Raw genomic sequence first — 19,897 nt, 5'->3', positions numbered from 1 at the left:
GAAACAAAATGTGCATCACTCAAGATAACAGCTCTGAGGCTCTGAGGGACAGATAAGCATGTTGATTACAGACTCTGCTCTTCAAATTATGGTTCTACACCCTTGATAATACAGTTCAAGAGCTATCTGTTGATTTGCCAACAGAAGTGCACTAAAATGCAACAGTTCAATACACAGCCATCTTTACTTAATTTCAAGCTTTTTAATTGAATGTCAGTCAATTACACAGTTATAATCCATATCTTATTACAAATACAAAGTACTATACACATGCATTTTAAATAGCACATTTTCTTAACGTAAAACATTTTCCTTTTCAGAAACCATTGCTAGTAAGTAATCAATTGTGATTATAGTAACAGCCACAAAACATTTATTACTTAATGTGATTATTTAAATGTAAATAAACAAAATAAAATCCCCCTCCTATCTTATTTTCTATTAAACCAACATTTCCCAACCTTAAATACTTTTCCATGGTGAAGTATTTCTCACCTTCTCATATAAATAAGACTTTTTTAATGTTACCTATCATAGGATTTGAGTATTTTCCAAAAACTAATTAGACTCACAATAGCTCAGCAATCTCATTTATTCTTAACCTCACCTTTTCCACCTTGATCCATGTCCTATTTTCTGCTTCTTAGCTGCTTTGTATAGTGACTATGAGGATACTAATTTGAAGTGAGTTTTCAGCTTTGTTCTGAAAGCTGAGAGAATTGTGGTCAATCTAATATCCTCTGACAGCAAAACTGAAATCTTTTGTTCTGTTTATTGAATTAACCTATATTCTGCTCCCATGAGCTTTGTTTTTCAGATTGATAGATTCATGACTAACACAAAAAAGAGCAACTGAGGATGACAGTCTCCTCACAGAGAAATGTACCCTGCGGTACAGGGGAAAAACATTTCACATTTAGGGTAGAGACTGTATCTTTGGCCGGGTGAGTTTAAAGGATACCAATAATCAGAGTTTGTTGGACTTACATCAAAGTAATGTAAACATCAGTAATTCATTCAGGTAGTTTGCAATGAAAAAGCCATGGCCTAATCTTAGTACAGCTGGCTAGGGTACAGCTTTATAGTCGGTCTCAGGTGGAAAAAGGCCTTTTCCAAAATTGTGAACTAATCCGTCATCCATGACTGATTTCACCATTCTCTGACTGAATGCCAAGTGATCCAAACGGACTGCTTTGATGGCCTAATTAGCTTGAGGATCCCGCAGTATAAGGTGATATGTTGGAAGATGATCACTGTAGTAAAATTTAACAGAGTATTCTCTTCTTCTCTGGTCATTTTCTGTCTTGATGGAATCTGAATTTGTACAATTGCTCTATTATAAGAGCTGATGTCTGTGAAACACTAGGGAAGGTGAAAGCTGAGAATGTTACACACATTAAAGGTAAATAAACCGCATGATGGAACTATTGACATCAGAGATTATGGACTCTCACTGTTATTCCCCAATGAAAATATTCCTGCCAATATAGATGTTTATATTAAGGATGTTTATTTAAAGATTTTTTTTTAAAGTACTCAGAACAGCAGAATTAAATGGAAAAGATAATTCTACAGGCATCATATGCATTTTCCCTATATTCATGGACTAATTAAGGAATGGGGGAGACTGTGATTCTTTTAGAAAATCAAATACAAAACTCTATTGATGGTTTTTACTATTGAATAGGTACTATGAAACATTAAGAAATTGATGTCCATATTGCATTTTTAATCTGCTTTATGGAATACTTGAGAAGTGTGTACAATATCCCAGTATTTATTTGTAGTAGTTACTTTAAACTATTTCAGGGAACATATGATTGTATATAAAAATACTTAAAGTTCCAGCTGAATAAACACTCACGTTTCCCATCAGCTTCAAAGGTCTACAAATATACTCTGTGCACAATTTAAAGTGAAAAATGTGTATTAAATCCATCTGACCTTTTTCATTTTAAATGCCATTCTACCTTATCTAAATTATATATGTTTTGGATCTTTCTGTATTAAAATTCTTATTTGAGGGATGGAAACTTTCTCCACAATATATATTTATGGGCATTCAGATAGGTTTTATTATAAACAGTTATTGTACCAAGTGTGAGTTCACATGTCATGGATCCAGAAGCGTTTCAGAATATATGGCTAGTAAAGCTGTTGTGAATGGCCATTAATATGTGAAATATTATTTCTGGGTGTTGTAGGGGAGACAAACAGAGTTTCATATCAGGGTATACATTTTCTTTCTTTTCAGATAAAATCCAATTACATTCTTAAAGCATTATTTTTTAACTATTATGTTTTTATCAACTATCGTTAAAATGTGGTCTTAAGTTGTTAAATTAAAAACTTAAGCTGCTAAATGAAAGTATATCCACTTGCTGCAAGTACTCATTTAAAAACAAACCAGCATGAATTAAAACCATATAAGCAAGAAATGGTTGTTTGACATAGGAAACTGTTAAAGTGTTGAACTGTTAAACTGTTAAAAAGTTCTGGTGAATATTGCTGATGATGCTGAAGTCAAAAGAACAAATTTTTTTCTTTATGAAAGGAATGTGATTTGCTTCAAAATTAATTGTGTCGTGCTAATCCTTCTGAAAGTAAATGAGAACATTTTAGAAATATACTCTCAGAGACAAGAATGAATGTGTTCTGCTTTACATTAATATAAAAAACAATTTCACAACATGAGAAAAAAGTTAACCCACACTCCTATTAACACTTCACCCACGAAAATCAAATCATGGCATTTGATCTTGCTCTCACTGAATTCAATGTATCGAATTTAACAGAAAGACAACCTCATCACAGCTAAGTCCAGCACTGGCCCTGCTGCTCTAATTAGACTTTAACAATATTAGTTTCTTTTCTCCCCTCATCTTTTTACTTCATTTCCCTTGACTGGAGAGCAATTTCACCAAAATGTAGTAGACTAATCATTAACTGGCAGCAGCATATAGACTGAAGTATTAAATTGACAATCACAGCAGTAGGATACCAGAAATTTATAGAAGCATAACAGTTTCTTCTGCTGGTTGTGTGATAATTATTTTTCTGCTCATTTACATCCAAAAGTAATTAAACTCTACAACAAAACTATGTACTGTAGTGTTGGTGCAAAGTCTGGTGTTTGGAGGTTATGCAGAGATTCCATGAAAACATCGTGATGGGAACTGTTGTTCTTTTGTGCTGTCACTTCCTAAAAATTTGCAGAAACATACCGTTGAAAGAATTAGGTCACACAAAATGTGGCCTAAGGGCTTCTCCTTTCCGTTTTTCCCAGTGGAGTTCTACAGCTGATGCGATAAAAACTGTTCTACATCAATAATTTTTTTAGTTTATGTTTCCTGAAAAATTTATTTGGCTTATGGAAATAAACCATCTTTATCATTCAGTGGGAAAATATCCTTGTCTTTCCTTCCAGATCTGGTTTCTCAGTACAAGTGCAGTGGTGTTACAGTACCCATGAAGTTGTTTAATAAATGTTGGCAACTGTAATGATCTTCTGAATCTTCTTCAGATGGTTATAGTTAAGTCTGTGCATTAAAAATACATGTCACAGTGATGTAAGAAAAAGATTACAGCAAACGTTGCTTTCCTCGATATTACAGCTTACATATAAATAAATACAACTTCAAAGCTGAGAAATTTTCTCTCTCATGACATTTCTTACCAAAGTCTCACAGTGTTTCATGTTCACATGTGCCTTTTCCTGTTAGAGGGATAATGGATAGCTGTTGTTCTCTTGTAATTTTGGTACTATGAAAAAGTTATGAGATAACAGCATAGCTAGTACTTTTTGTATTGAAAATAAGCTAATTAATCACTTTAGTGGGCAAAGAAAAGCTAACTCCCTCTCTCATTTAGTCTTCTGAAACTCAGTGATTCACATGGTGAGGCACGAATATAGCTCACAGCAGTATTAGGCCCTTCATTTCTTAATACTTTGTACACGCTTGCCTTGCCTGCTTGCTTCTTTAGTTAGGAAATGCTTTGATATAAATAAACACACTTTAGTCCTGAATTTTCAATTACTTACACACTTGCATGACAGTTTCCTGAATCAGACCTCTGTGTGCTTATGAAACCAAGAACTGCATTTTATATAGCATAAGATTTATCTTATTGAGAAATTTTGCATTAATTTTGTTGATTGCCATTTTCTGAAGGTTAAATATCTTCTTTATCTTTCTTTTCTCCGCCTTTTTCTCAAATTTTTGGGGGTTTGGGGTTTTTTTGGTAATATCTTGCTTAAGCTTACAAGGTTACAGATGATGCCAACATTTAACTTATGTTTGTTCACTTTGCCTTATGGCCACAGCAGTTTTTCTTGAATATTTGGAAGATACTCTTGTGAGTGTGACACAGAAACACCATCTTTATGTAATTTATATAGATTGTGCCCTACAATAACACCTTTAACTGTTATCGCAATACAAAGAAATAAAAAGATGAAGAATACGCTTTTATCACTTTTAGATCAGTTATTATGTCTGTAAAAACATAAACAGCCATAAATAAATGAAGATAGATGCAGAGTAACCATCTGTTAGGAAGTTAGTTCAAGTCAAAACACTTAAAACTTGGCACCGTAGATATATTCTGTATTTAGGCATTTAAATATCTAGCCTCATGTACAGATGTTCTGACTCACTGCAGCCTTCATTTGGGAACTGGTAAGGGCTCAGGATCAGCCCGCTCAGGTAGCTGCCGAAGATTGGATTCAGGTGCTAACCTTTGGGTCCCTCTGAAAACATTGGCACGTGTTCACAGTCTAACAAAAGGTCTGTCTCACAGCTTCTTACTTGCCAAATCATAAGCACAGAGGTCAGAAGAGCCTTTCTCCATGAGTAGCTAATATGATAATTGGGTGAAATCTCCCTGATCATGAAAGATGCAGATTTAAAACCACATAGGCTCAGCATTGCTGGACTTCATTCCTGCTTCCCGGAAGGGTGCTTCCCCACCAGCTTTTCAAACAATTAAAGCTAAGGCAGCCATTGCTGCCCTTAGTCACCTTTTTTTTCCTGACTTCCAAAAACGCAAGGCTTAATGGATCACAAGGTTATTCTGTTCTGTAATTCTTCCCCCCTGACCTCAACTCCCATAACTTTTAAAACTTGTTTTCCAAATTCAGTCAAACTGGAAAAGGGGCAGAGTTTCTGGAAAAATAAGCATCTGGGTAGAAAGGAGAGGTCCAATTTTATGCCCATGATGAGAGAAACGTTGGTAGGGTATACAACACAAAAACAAGCCTTAGCTTATACTATCTTTCAGCTGGTAGAACCTGTAGGGAATGAATTATTACTGCAGAGACCTGTAGCACAAAACCAGCACACGTCCATGGGAAACAGGTATCATTACTGTCTTGTGGCACAACTTGGTTTTAAAGAAATCATACCGTCTTACCCAGAAGGAATGACAATAGGTATCTACCCTCAGGAAAATTTCTGGGCTGTAGCTCCAAGGTGGATGCAAATATTTGAGTCTTGAAGAAAAGCAAGATTTAGACACTGTTCTGCTTGCTGTTGCCCACTTGCTACCTCTGTGGGACTCACTCAGCAGCCCTTCACTCATTTGAACACTGTTCTTGGGGATGTAACTCCTACTTTATGTGGTGAGGTAAGTCTAGTGCAGCTCTACTGATTCTCCTGCAGAGCCCATGGGACAGGTATTAAGTGTTACAATTCCTAACTTGGTCTGAAATTTCCATTCTGACTTTAAGAGATTTATACCATGATGTTGTCTCCTACCCTGTGTCTCTAATCCTGCCTGACTCTTCGCATTTGTTTTCCAAGGACGTGTGAAGTCAGTCTGTCAGCTGAAAATTGTGAGTGCTATCGTTGTTCCTCTCCTATAAAATCAAGTTCTTATTGTACCATTTCCCCTAGAGCTAGAACCATAACCCCTGTTTAAGCCAATCTGAGCCACTAGATATAAATATATTACAATAGTGAGGATATGTAAATAAACTAATATTAGCCTGACTTCTTCCATGACTTCTGAGTATTCAGTGACAGTGGTTATAATCTCTGCCAGAAAACTATCAGCAGTTTCAGGAGCTGTTGAGGCAGATGGCTGAGGCACTAGGTCTAATAACAAGCATGCCTAAAATGACTTACTGACTCTTTCAGCATTTTTTGATGTTAAGTAGAAAGGAAAGTTTATGCCTCTCCAAAATGAGGATATTACCAAACCAGCAAGAGATCTCTGGTTCATGATTTTTTATCCATACAATTAAAAGGAAGGAAGACAATAGAAGAGGAGAGGTCTCAAGCACTGGGAGGCTGTAGGTACCTCTCCTCTCACGAGCTAATAACAGCTTCAGTTCACCTTCTCTATCTTAAAAAGTCAATACTTAAGCTGATATCACACATTCTTGTAGGAGCCCTATACTTACACTAATAAGGTTGACATTCCCTTCTAATCATTTCCTGAAGAAAACTTGTAAGTAGTTGAGAATCTTACTCAGAACTGTAAAGCAAAGATATTGGGTCCTAGCTACACACGTGCAGATAAGTCTGTCTATCTTTTCACCATGTTTTGCTACAAAATGCCAGCCGAAACTCAACAGGCTCAGATGTAACATTTATTGGCATCCAGTGGGATACTTTGAATTACACTACAAAATAACTATGCTAATCCATAATGCATATAGTAATATAAATCGCAACCTTTATGGAGCATACTTAAGAACATTAACTAGCCAAATGGCTTCCCTTCCTCCACTTTTTACTTATCAGTGAAGCACTCAATAAACTTTGGCTGTGGTAGGCTAAGTGATTCAGGAAGAACTTTCCAGATATTGCCATTCAGTGGTGAAATTTCTTGGTGACTCATGAATAATTTTGTTCACATGAATTTATGGAAACCAGTATATGTTATTCTTTTCCCTTAAAATAACATCCCCTAGTTTCTTTCAAAAGTCATCATTCTGCACTAGCTGCTTTTGTCCAAAAATGCTCAGTGATAATTTTCTGAAGCAGAGTTTGTTACTCCTGAGTTAGTGCTTCCATAGGTACCAATTCAGCACTGCAGCTGCAGAGTTGGATCAGAGACCAGTAAACTCACCGCAGTGATTAGCATTGAACAATGTAAGAGGTGAAACAGCCGTCTGTGGCCTTCTGGAGGGAGGCGATAAAGAAATATTGTGAGATGTTACTTCTCCCTTTCCTCTGGAGGCTGACCCTATCCACGGAGCAAGAAGCATTTCAGGAAAACTGCAAGAGAGTATTACTCTTGAAATATGTTCCACTTTGATAATAGTCATGCTGTCTTACAGGTTATCTTTTCAATGTGTTCCAAATTTATCCAAAAAAATGCCCTCATTACTTTCCTTGATAGGAATGGCCATCTCATTGTTATTAATGTAAAGCTAGTTAGAATGTGTGCATGTATTCTCAAATCATCCAAGTGTGAGAAAGCATATTTAAGTTGCCAGGGAAGAATTTTCTTGACAGTTTTTTACTTCTGTTCATTATAATACATGAAAATGCAAAGTTACAAATATTCAACCACATTGGGCTCTGCCACGCTATTTAACTGGTTTTTTGGCTGCTGGTTATAAACCTCTAGGCTAGCCTGAGTTGACCAAGAGCATTCAACCCTATTACTTGGTTCCCTTGACTCTTCCTCCCTGTCCTGACATTTGTGCGTGTGTGTTTATGAGCTGTTTTCCTTCTGAAGATGAACAGTTATAGGCTTGTCAGGCACCAGGGCTGGAAAGGCTGTAAGACAGGTGAATGATGAATAAAAAAATTAAGAATGCAATTACCAAATGTAGCTTGCTTTAGCTACATGTTGGAGAATGTAAGTGGTCATATTTGCCAGGATTGGCTGGAGAATAGCAAGTTAAAAATTTTCTAGTTCTGTGCCTTACTGCTCTGGCACAGCAACATGTGAGAATAGCAAACACTCAAATGACCACTGCAAGGGAGATGAACTTGCTGTAACTAGAACACTGCCATCAGCCTGTAGATACATAATATTTTCAGCAGTTTAGGACAGGCAAATACAAATTCATCTGAGAAGCAAAGATTCTTTTTCAAGCTTTACTGTTCAGGTTCACTACTTCTTGCAGTGAAGTGAAAGGCTATTAAGAAAAGTGTTACAAACTGAACTAGAAGTGCTGCATTGTTAGCAGTTGGATATTTTCTACATGATGACACCTATACAGATATCATAAAGGTATTACTAGTGTTAACCAGGGTCCAATTTACCCTGCTGAGCATGTCATATATCCTGTTGACACTCATAAAAGCCATTTTTACTTCTACACATAGTCCCAGAACAGATAAGTTTAAAGGCCTTTTTCAGTAAATGTGTAAAAACAAGTACAGCCTTAAGAGATTAAGTGTTTATGGATGATTGCAGTTCGTCAGGTGTGATGTGAGAAATAGCAGCATTATTTTTTGCTATATTCATACATGCCAACACAAAAATTGTATCATGGACACTATAAATCAGAAAAATATACCCTTAATTCTTTCTCCAACAACTAGGACCTATGATCACTTTTTATTTTTTCAGAAAAATACTATCTGGAATGAGGAAAAAGGTACTGAATTAGCAGTTCTTACTGGAACAATACCATTTTCTTAAAATAATGAACAAAATTAATGAAGCAAAATAAAATAAGTATATAATTTTAGAGAATTTTTTTCTATTAACATATTGTAATATATATGAATAATAGTTTTATCTAAAAAAAATGCTATTTCCCATCCTATTGTGTTGTGTGCAATTACTTCTTTGTTCTGAACAATTGTATTTAAGCATCGATAAAACGCTTGTGTTTTAATAATTTAACACTGCAATACCTTTGTAAAAAAGTTAGGTGTACTTTTTAAAAACAGTCTAGAGTCTATGATACCTATAGCGGCATAGTAAATAATGATTTTATATTGGATAGTAAACGAAGTAATCATACACAAGTTGCATAAGTGGCAAAAACCCAAATGGTTTTGCTGTGTATTGCAAGAGTGTGTCAGTCTGCTAAATCTCAGTAGGTGGTCTAAGCACTGCATCAGGTTACTGGAAAAACATGTAAATATCTTGCCTTTGTCCATACATACTGATGTTATCAGAAGAGTAATTTAAACTACCATTGCAATTCAGTTTCTTTCTGGTTTTTGGTTGGTTTTGTTGTGGTTTTTTTTTTTTCAATTTCAGCTAAGTGGTTCTTCTTAGACAAATTAAAATAGACAATTCAGAAGCTCACAGTACCAGCATGCTGCACTATTTGAGTCCCTGCAGTCTTGATGACAAGGTAGATAAATAAGCAGTTGTACCTGAGATGTTTGACTTTTAGTAACCATTGAGGTGGGCTATGCAAGTTTCACAATGTGCCACCAACCAATCTCCCTTTCACTGATTTATCTCAGGAAAAATACATGTTCAGAGAAACACATGGTTTCTCAGTTCATTTAATATCAGTAAAAAGTGCTAAAGGTTTCTGTAAAGGAAGTATTTAAATGCCAATATTTAAAATAATATTTACAAAATTAGCTTATGGCAGAACAAGATTTGAAGAACTCAGTAAGCTATACTGGAGAACTCTCATCCCCATTCCTCACATAACTCTTTCTTCAGCTTACTGCTTAATAATTTCAAATCACAAAAAGATGCAAAGGTTAAGTTGTTTGGGATGACCATCTGCTGTATTTTCTTTTTGTTCAGCTATAGTGTCATGCTAGTAATAGTATGTCCTCAATAATGTGTGTACCACAGAATACAGAAGTGTCTTCTTGGCATTCAACATACAGTCTCTTCAAGAATCGCTTCAGAAGACTGAAGTGATGTACAAGAAGAGTAAGTTTCTATAATCTGAGATACTGGCTTTTTTGCATGTATCTTTATTTCCTCCACCTACAAGAAGGGCTGGAAGGTGGATCTAGGGAACTACAGGCCTGTCAGTCTGACCTCGGTGCCAGGGAAGGTTATGGAGCAGATCAACTTGAGCTCTATCACACGCCACGTAGAGGACTACCAGGCAATCAGACCCAGTCAGCACTGGTTTATGAAAGGCAGGTCCTGCGAGAGAAAGGCCGTGGGTGTTGTCTACCTAGGCTTTAGTAAAGCCTTTGCCACCATTTCCCACAGCATTCTCCTGGAGAAACTGGCTGCTCGTGGCTTAGGCAGGTGCACTGTTTGCTGGGTAAATAACTGGCTGAATGGCCAAGCCCAAAGAGTGGTGGTGAATGGAGTTAATACCAATGGTGTTCCCCAGGGCTCAGTACTGGCGTTAGTTCTATTTAATACCTTTGTCAATGATATGGACAAAAGGATTGAGTGCACCCTCAGTAAGTTTGCCAATGACACCAAGCTGGGGGGAGTGTTGATCTGCCTGAGGGCAGGAGGGCTCTGCAGGGGGATCTGGACAGGCTGGGCCGATGGGCCGAGGCCAATTGTATGAGGTTCAAGAAGGGCAAGTGCCGGGTCCTGCACTTGGGTCACACCAACCCCACACAGCGCTACAGACCTGGGGAACAGTGGCTGGAAAGTGCCTGGTGGGAAAGGGCCTGGGGGTGCTGGTCAACAACCAGCTGAGCATGAGCCAGCAGTGTGCCCAGGTGGCCAAGAAGGCCAACAGTGTCCAGATTTGTATCTGAAACAGTGTGGCCAGCAGGACTAGAGAAGTGATGGTGCCCCTGTACTTGGCACTGGTGAGGCCACACCTCGAATACTGTGTTCAGTTTTGGGCCTCTCACTACAGGAGGGATGTAGAGGTGCTGAAGTGTGTCCAGAGACGGGCGATGGAGCTGAGGAAGGGTCTGGAGCACAAGTCTGATGAGGAGCAGCTGAGGGAACTGGGGTTGTTTAACCCAGACAAAAGGAGGTTCAGGGGGGACCTTGTCACTCTCTACAACTACCTGACAGGAGGCTGTAGGGAGGTGGGGGTCAGTCTCTTCTCCCAAGTAACAAGTGACGGGACAAGAAGAAATGGTCTCAAGCTGTGCCAGAGGAGGTTTAGATTGGATATTAGGAAAATCTTCATTCAAAATGTTGTCACCATCGGAACAGGCTGCCCAGGGAAGTGGTTGAGTCACCATCCCTGGAGGTGTTTAAAAGACATGTAGATGTGGCAGTTTGGGACATGGTTTAGTGGTGGGCTTGGCAGGGCTGTGTTAATGGTTGGACTCGATGATCTTAAAGGTCTTTTCCATCCTAAATGATTCTGTGGTTCTATGATTCCCAAAGCATTACAGCTTTCCTTATTAAATTCATTTTATTGTGAGAAAACCTCAGTCATTCAGCACGTTGGGCTGGATGCTGCTGAGCCTCTTGCTTTCTTCATACTTGGGTCCCTTTTGAATCACAGGTTAAGCAACAAAAGGTGTCAGTATAATTTAAACAACAAGAATCATAGAATCATAGAAGGCTTCGTTTGGAAGGGACCTTAAAGAGCATCTAGTTTCAACTCCCCTGCCACGGGCTGGTACACCTTCCACTAGATCAGGTTTTCCATTTAGAGTCACTAATGAAGTGGTTGTTCTTATTCACTTAACTTCACACTTAATGCAAGGAAAATGTTGGAAAAGATAAATACGAGACAGTTTTGTTAAAGATTCCCGAAGCTTTAAAAAAAATCAAAAATCAGACCATATGTTGTGTATATGCGGTTCCTATATTGCTTTCAAAAGGCTTCAACTTTCACAATTCAAAAGCTGTGAATCTGCAAAAGACCACACTTAGGGGACACAATTTTTCTTTTTTATCTGTTTGACATTCTTGTAAGTAAAGACTACACACTATGATACATTTTAGTTGTATAAAAATTGGCTTTTTTCTGTTTGCTTGAAAAGCTGTAATAAATTCAAATGTATGCTTTTCTTAATATAAAATGAATAGCTGTTAACTAGCTTTTGATAAGTATTTATTTTTATGTCCTTCATGTTCACCATAAAAGGAATGCAAATTCCTATCTTGGGAAAGTAATTTTTATTTATTTTTTTTTTAATCTGTGATATGTGCTGATCCAACTGGAAAAAGTCAGAAAGAAACAGTAATCAGATTAGTCAATTTACTTAAAAAAATATGTATTACAAAAATTTAAGGAGACATCCTTATGCTTGTAGTATAGATATTTAGGGGAGCAGAGTGTTCCTTTCTGTCTGGCTTGAGGATAAAAAAGCACATTCCAGTTTCAGTGCTAGCTGTCCTTTAAACTGCATAAATTCTGTCCTTGTCCCACAGCAGTGAAAGATATCTTGGCAAACCCACATATTCATTCATAGCTTTCATCTCCTTGTCCCTTCTCAAATCTCTGCTAAAACACCCTCTGTTGACTTTGGGTTCTTGGCTATTTCGCTTAATTAGAGAACAGAAAAACTAGAAAACTGGCAATGTCAGGCATATCCAGCAACTTATAGGCATATCTAACAACTTGCTCCCATAATTTTGATGGGATTTTTTTAATACATTGACCTAGTTTTTGTATGGTTGCATTCCAATGACAATAAAGGCCTCACCCTTCTGTCACAAAGTTATGGAAGCAGTCTTCGAAATCATTTAGTTGTCAATGAAATTTTTGATGGGCAAGCTATACCAAATAGGGTCTTTAAATGGCAATGACTTTAAACAGTGAATTTAGACAGGACAAATTCCATTACTATGTGACAGATGTACAAACATACCAACAGTTATTAACACAAAGTAATAAATTACTGAGCTTTTTGCTTGTAAAGAAAAAGCTAGGGATTTTCCTTAAAAGGATTTTGATTATATTAATGAAAATCTTCCAGTGGGGGAAGGAGGGTGGATTGTCAAGCACCTTGAGTTTAAGTATGAATAAACTCAATGTTAAAAATTGGCTGTTGTAGGATTGCATTTCATGTTGAAGTCAACGATCTTTAAAGGATTTGGGGACTTTAAGCTTTGTCACTGTGAATTAAATTAAAAAATAATTTATGTTTATTCCACACATATACAAAGATTTGGTTTTCTTTTAATTCTTTTCAGGTTAATTATGCTATATTTGGATGAGAAATTAATGTGATGAACAGATATATTTCACATCAGTCCAGCGAAGCTATGCAAATTTTGCATACACACACATGATTTCCAGCTAAAAAATAGTATTTACTTTGTACTAGCTTATATACACTCAAAACAACTGGAAGAACATCAGATTCATGTAAGCAGTGTAACTTTTCTTGCATTTTAAGCATGATTTGTGACTAATGTATCATTTTTGAACAGCAAACAGTGTACCAAGGCCACAGAGATCTCAGCCTCCAGGTTCTGTTCCCCTGTTGAGCACGTTGTTTATCTAAGATTATTTAATACTACTTTGTTTGATATTGATCAGTAGCACAAACATAGGCAAACTTCAAAGTCTAAATTTATTGGAGAAGTTTAAGTACTTATAGAGGAAAAAAACCACAACAATATTCTCTTATTTTTTACTTTATTGGTCAAAGAGTTTGCTAATATAATTTGTTACAAAAGCTGTGATTTCTTTTTTGGTTTTGTAATTCTATTTGAAAAAAGAAAAAAAAAAAGTTCTGGGCTTAGAAAGGATTACATCTGATGTTGCGAACATTTCCTGGAAATGGAAAACTGTGATAACAGCTGCTGTCTTGGCTCATTTTCAGTTGTTTTTTTTTGGTTTGTTGGCTTTGGGGGTTTTTTTATACTGCAGCAATTTACAAGTAGTTACAGCTATCTCTAGTAGGCTTACATCATTAGTAAAACATTGTAAGTCAGTCAAATGCTTCCTTTCCAATCAGAGCACTTCCTCCACTTACTGAATTGTTGACTTTCTGAACAGTATTTATAGTAACAGCACTTACATTTTAAAATAAATGCTAATTTATGAAATAACTAAAAGCTAGCTGCATATGGAAGATAACTTTAGACAGAATCTGTATTTTATGCTAAAGCAAAATACCTTCAATGAGAATCAAGGAAATCTTGGAAGCATCTTAGATAGATAATACCTAGCTGATTTATATCAAAAGTATAAAATTGTTTTTTTCTAAGACCTATGATAAGCAGAAACATCTCTGTAAGAGTGTTCTTTTAGAATTCCAAGCATACATGTTTCTTCTTGGATTGAAACATTCTTCTGCAATCTCTGCAGTATTGTAGCATTGTAAAGCAATAAACACTCTGTACTAGTGATGAAAAATAGAAGGAAAAGCCAAGTAAAGCAAAAGACAAGGAACTCTTAAGTGTTGATAGTGTCAAAAAACAGGTCTGTGCATATTCAAAGATTTGGTCTCCTTGAGGTATATTAATACTTTCACCTTTAATGTTTTACAGTGTTTTGAAAGATACATGTTAATAATTTTAAAAATTATGTTTTCATAGTTTCAAATCAGAGTGTTAATGAAATTTTATTAATTTTTCAGTCAAATCTATGTCTCTTTCTTCAGTATATGATTAAGCTTTCAGAAGCAACATTACGTATGCAGGTTAGAATCTGTTACCATGCTAGAAGTTTAAGTTTGTTTTGTATCAAAACAGGTAATAATTCTCCCTGTGAAGTTTGTGACTTCAGCAAATCCTCCTTTTCCAAATGCGTTTTAATATTTCAGGAGTAGCACTTCCCTTCATCACATTTGAAATGGCTGGTGAAAAGCTGTGCCAGCTCCAGGGGATCTCTGCACCATTTCTTGTTCTGGGATTACTCTGCGCTGAGCAGCTACAGATATTTCACCCTGAGCAACCTGACCTAACTTTGAAAATGGAGCTGACTTTGAGCAGGGCATTTGGACCCAACGGCTCCAGAGGTTCCTTCCAACATAAATTACTCTATGAGCTCATCTTTCCAGTGCTCTAGCTTTGGGACTGGCCTGCGTGAGGCCAGTTTGCGCTTCTGTGTACATATAATCTAGACGTGTCCTAAGAAACATTTGGAGCTGGTGCTCACATTGCTCTGAGCCCTCAAGAATGGAACACTGGGTGTTCTGTCTGGGTTAATAACGACCAGTAGTCATAACCTCCTGGTGGCTCTTCCTTCACCTGAATGAAGTTAACCGGCAATCTCTCTCTTTTTTAGCAGACAGGGGGTTTTTAGAGTCTTACCCTGTGACTTTTCATAGACTTCAATTAAATGAACAGGGAGACCGAACTACCTCATGCTTCCTGGAGCTGGCAATTTCAAAGCACAGCTCTGAGTCACGGCAAGAGGAGCGGTGCAGAGGAGCCCTCCTCCCTCTCGCCACACTGACTCATCAGGGGCTTTCATTTTCCACTGGGTCAGGAAGCCAACACCTTTTATGACAATTAAACTAATCCTAACGAGAGGAGTTTAAAAAATCAATTAAGCTCTGAACTGTACCTGAGCAGTGAACCTATGCGATGTGGATGCTGTCATAGATGCATGTCAATCTATAGCTGAAATCAGCTTTCATTTATTTCCTGGTATTGATGCTGACTCCTAGAAGAAAAAAGTCCTGAAATTTTCCACCAAATATTATAATGCTAGTTTGTACTGCTTAACTGTATGTTGTTCCGTGACAAGCTTTACTATAGAAATACAGTTCAATACTGAGAAATATATCTGCACTTTACAATCCTATTACTGTTGGGTTTTTTAAGTAAAAATCCTACTCAGTTTAATGGTTAGCGTGCTGGATTCCTGTAATCATTTTAATTGCTGAAAATACCTGTGGGTTTAACTAGGACGAACTGAGCAGCTTAAAAATTATTTTCCTGTAGTTCTATTTTACCTGTGTTTTATTTTCATCATCTACAATAAAAAGTCAAAAAGCATGATCGGTGACTGATTCCTCCCATGACTTGTTCCAAGACACTGTATCTCTGTTTCTCAGGATTCAAAAAGGGAGGAACGATGCCTATCATCTTTCCAAATGGTTTTATCAATTTGTGTACAAAAAAACCCCCAAAACCATTAAACAAGAGCGCTCTGTTTTTAACTAGTAGTAGTTCAAAAACTTCTGCTAGGACCCACTTGTTTTGATACAAGCTGAAATATATGTGTGCGTATAAATGCACTTAAAACTTCATCAGTAAAGAATAAAGGAATGGCCTTTGAGTTACAATTTGACTGAAAACTGCTTAAGCTGGGCACATGAGGTTTCCTTCTCAGTCTCTTCAGAAATGTCTTTTTAAGTATTATTCTGTACTCTAACAATAAGCATTTGTCAGACTCTTAACATTTGGGAAAATTCTAATATCCCAAGATCTATGACATCCCTACAGTAACAGGTGTATGAAGCTCTGGATTTATTTTGTGCTTTCTGTGAAGCAGAACCTTGGGAACAACCACCACCAGGAGCCAGATCTGGTGTCTGTGAGGTACCTCCAGAGAGGTACGATGGCATATTTGGGGTATTAAACCCCCTCTTTTCAAGATCTGGCCTGCCTTGAAGTGAAAATTAGTAAACTGAAAGAATATCTCGAACACTTTCAGATGCTAACAAACGTCCGGAGATAGGAATAGGTCTGACTGAGCTTTAGGGGTTGTTTACCTTTCTTATCCACTCTAGGACATCAAAACTGCCATATCAAGCTCTAAATGTATTGACAGAAACTTGCTTGCCCTTTAATGTGATACAATTTTGTATTTGCAGCATTAGCCTCGTGAAATTTTGAAACGCAATGAGATGGAATACAAATAACACTAGAGTTTCTTTAATATCCTGAATCATGACTAGAAGCATGTCTAGACTCAAATACAAATCAGGTTTTAAAGCAAAATTCAAACCCTTCTCCATTCCCTGCCAAGCACTGAGTTCAGTCCCTGAAGGTCTGAGCGGGGCTTCCTCGGCTACGGCAGCTGGCACCGACAGCGCTGAAGGCAGGGCAGGGAGCGCCGCACCAGGGCTTGGCATGCTGGGTGATTTCATCAGCCCGCACAGGTCTTGACAGGTGCAAAGCTTTTCACTTCACTTTAAGGACCATGAAACCCTTGATGCATGATCTAGGAGACTGGGAACTAACTTTTTGATCCAGGAAGGCAAAATGAGATCTTTTCCTCATTGTAGTCCTCTAGATTTGTATTAGTATTCCTTCAATGTATTTCTTCTAAACACAGAAACATTTGCTCTGAAAAGTGTTCTTGATGCATGCTGAATTTGCCAGACATCTCACTTTAAGACAAAGATATGACAAATGTGCTTCCTAGCGTTTTCATGTTGATTTATTCTCCCTCACAAAGGACAGCTTCATAAAGAGCTCGAATCAGATCCATGTTCACACTTTACATGTGCAGCATTTTTGTAGCTGACAAAGTCAGCTTCTCAGGCAAACTGGCTTGGAAATAAAGTCAAATGAGAGAAGGGCATGCAGAGACTGCCATACTTCGGTAGCTAATTTTTTCCAACTAATCATCATTATTATTATGACTAGATATTTACCCTTAGGTGCATTGGGAAGATCATTCTGACTCATCCATTTAGTAGATGTTGTCCTGTTGGGTTAATGATTATCTTTTTTGTCTGAAAGATTTGTTAATTCTTATAACTGCATAGGATAGCTGTTTTAGTACTTACCAGGTGACCTCGATGCTGACATAACCTTTCTGGTACTGTTGATTGTAGTTTGTGTCATGGCATCAATGTGAATTACGGCTGTCTTGAGGATACAAACCTTCATATAGCACAGATGGTCTGTAGGAAAAAAAAACAAACGTAATGACAATCTGCACATCACACATTCAGTCTTCCCTTACAGACTATTTCCTTTATCATTGCCTCATTCTCTTAGGCACCATTTAATCAAGCATCTAAGGCATCATATAGTGTACAGACTATGTTCTATAATAAAGGCTGTAACATGGGATTCTGGAAAATACCTCCGCTACCAGCATTATCATAGCATCTTGTCAGCCTCCTCAAAACTTGCTTAGCAATGTATTACTATTACTCCCAGAAAGCTGAGGTTTTTACTACGTCTTTGAAAGAACTATGAAAGCTGTGTAAGCTCATTAGCAAAGCCTGTGTGTAGGCTTAAAATAACAGGTAATAGACAAATGGTTGGAAAGTTGGTAATACCTTTACATATTTGCCAAGACTTAGGTCAAGGTTCAGGGGTTTTGTTGCTCAAACCAGTGAAATCAGAAATACCTCCAGGTGTTCTGGGGAGTGCTGGCAGTGCACATGCAACACAAGTGATGAGGCACAGTCGATCTCAGTTGTTTCCTGCAAAAGCAAACCATGTGTAGACTAAATTGCTCTCAGTTGTGATGTGCTAGGCTTTTTGCATTTGTATTCTGTATAAGCCAATCCTTTTATTTAATAGCTCTTGGTGTTTTCTGTGCATTCTCATAATCTGTTATTTCTAACATTACAGTAAATTCATTGTAGTAAATTTTGATGTCACAACCCTGGCTTCTCATGTCAGTGAAATAAACAGTTAATATACAAGAAAGTATTTGTATGCTTGAGAGTAATTATCTCAAAATTTACTGCCTTTTCACTCAGAAGGCCAGTCCTTGTTTGTCCCATCTGTATTTGTGTAAACATTTTACAAAAAGCAAAGTGACACAAATGTGTGTCAGCAGTTTGACAAATTGATATACACATAGTGAACTTGGAGTGCAATCTGATATTTTACAGGAAAATACAGCAAAAGGATGATTTTTACCCGTTGTCATCAGCTCCTTCTTCATGAGCATGGTTCTTCAGTTTTTACTGGCAACAAAGTCAAAAACTTCAAATCCAGATCCTTGGGCTTAGATCCAGGAGAGGATGTGAGGATGGGTGCAGTTGTACACCTACATGCCCCTGACCTGGAGATGTGGAGGCAGCAGTGGGGTCAAAATCTACCCTTGCCCTCATGTGTGCTGAGTTTCTAATGTGAAACCAGGCACTACCCAAGAAGTTGCTTGCATTATCTTGAGAAATATGTCCTTTGCTGGCTGGCTGAGAGTGTCAATAAGCAAGCAGCATTATTGGGGATGCTGAATGTATGACCTGGGCACATTGCCACCACTGCCCAGAGTGAGACCACTGAGGGATTGCATGTGGACTGTCCTACAGCACTGTAACAGCCGCTGAACTTGGCCACTATATTGCACCCGATCTGAGTACATTATGCTCCTACCAAATTATTTTTTCACCTAAGTCTTGGAATATATCCATATTAAGATAGTTTTCAGAATATTGATCTAAACCAAAATGAAATATATTTTCCTCCTTTAAATCTCTGAGCATCATTGCAGGTGAAGTTGTTTCTTATTCTTGTATTTTCTGTTACAGTTGTTCACGCTGACTTTTTTAAAGAATTATGCTACGTCCATATGGATGTGTGTCACCCTTCTAGTCCGTGTTAGAGAAAGCAGCAGTAAATGTTACTGCATCTGGGGGCCACAGTACTTTGTCCTTTTGACACTGACTTAATTTTGCACATTTTTCAGGGAGCAGAAATTGAATGAGAGCTGTTTTATATTGCAAATCTCTCTTTTAGGCCACATGACATCTCCTCTAACAGAAACAACATAAGTGTGTGAATATGATGGAACATGGAACAATCCCAAAACAATACCTGTTTAAGATTTCAAACCATAACGAGTCTAGCTTAAGTCACATTTTGTAGATAAGCATTCATGCCTCTGGCAGTAGAATTTTGTCCTAAATAAACAATATTAGAAATAAAGAAGTAATGGTTTTAAGAGATTAACAGTGTAAGAGAGAGTCCATGTTCATCTTATAAAAGAATGTTTGCTTTATTGTTATTTGGATTTTTGCTTAGCTACTGAAGTTAACGAGTACATAAATTTTGAAGGCATATGAAATCGGAGCCTGAGCAGCGCCTTAAAGAGATACCAAAACCATCCTGTTTTCAAATTCAGCTCCGTTTAGTGCAACAGAGTGAAGTTTCTAATAGAGGCACAGTGACTGACCAGCAATTGCAATATCCTGTCATCATTTCAAAGCATAACAGTAAAATTAATATAATTCTTGTTTCTTTCTGTTTTATTAAC

General features: G+C 37.3%; 1 protein-coding gene and 1 long non-coding RNA gene across 4 annotated transcripts in view; one reads left to right on the top strand and one right to left on the bottom strand.

The window, feature by feature from the left end:
* Positions 1 to 19,897, top strand: part of PACRG (parkin coregulated) — a 251,223-nt gene that overhangs the window by 230,574 nt on the left and 752 nt on the right. The window lies entirely within an intron of this gene.
* LOC130151445 (uncharacterized) lies at positions 218 to 19,892 on the bottom strand. Its single transcript, XR_008822574.1, has 4 exons — positions 18,559 to 19,892; positions 17,967 to 18,113; positions 17,466 to 17,582; positions 218 to 3,539 (listed from the first exon to the last, which is right to left on the bottom strand). It is a non-coding gene; the product is annotated as an uncharacterized LOC130151445 (long non-coding RNA).

Source organism: Falco biarmicus, chromosome 6, assembly GCF_023638135.1.
Source record: "Falco biarmicus isolate bFalBia1 chromosome 6, bFalBia1.pri, whole genome shotgun sequence".
NCBI classification, from domain to species: domain Eukaryota; kingdom Metazoa; phylum Chordata; class Aves; order Falconiformes; family Falconidae; genus Falco; species Falco biarmicus.
This window is presented reverse-complemented; position numbering and strand designations above follow the sequence as displayed.